Source organism: Sinocyclocheilus rhinocerous, unplaced genomic scaffold (assembly GCF_001515625.1).
Source record: "Sinocyclocheilus rhinocerous isolate Xijiao unplaced genomic scaffold, SAMN03320098_v1.1 scaffold1785, whole genome shotgun sequence".
In the NCBI taxonomy this organism is placed as follows: domain Eukaryota; kingdom Metazoa; phylum Chordata; class Actinopteri; order Cypriniformes; family Cyprinidae; genus Sinocyclocheilus; species Sinocyclocheilus rhinocerous.
This window is the reverse complement of record NW_015627538.1, coordinates 142,013-142,785: the sequence shown is the minus strand read 5'-3', so window position 1 is coordinate 142,785 and position 773 is coordinate 142,013.

Genomic DNA, 773 nt, shown 5'->3' with positions numbered 1-773 from the left:
TTTGCCACACTAAACTTAGCAATAAACACGTTGAAAATAATACACAATAAACATGTCTGTCAAAACTATCTCAAAGGAGGCTTTTATTAAGCAAATCAAGGAGTGAATTACTGAGTTTAAAAAAAATACTTTAGCTGGGTTTCCACAGGCAGGGTCACAATTATCTACAGTGTATGAAACTAAAGGTTTTTGGGTTAAGGTTCATAATGTAGAACATTTTTAACATTGTATGCTATATGTGCATAGGTAGCTAGCAAACAAGGAATACAGCTGTTAAGCTAATAGTCACATTTAGCTGAGTAAGATCATGATTCAGAAATGTAGGATACTGCTGGAAATGCTGCTGTGGGGTATCCTATTTATTATTTTAGGATTTTTTGTTTGTTTGCCCCAGTGAAGCAGTTCTATTAACATAACTGATTAAGTAGTCAAACTCATTCCGTATCAGCAGAATGGTGTGGTACAGAAAGTATATGTCCATAGAACAGGTTCTGAATGAATTATGTTACTGATACCTAATGGTCAAAAGCAATAGCAAAAGTAATAGGTCAATATTATTAAATTGCAGAAAAAGATTTTGAATAGCTAGGCTGGCTTGTACACTATATTGCCAAAAGTATTGGGACACCCCCTTCTAATGAAATGGTTTGACTACTTTAGTAATATCCACGAGTACAAATCTTAATGTTTAAGCATATAATGATATTCTAGGGAATTGTGTGCTTCTAATTTTATACCAATGGTTTGAACAGGACCCTTTTCTATTCTAACAC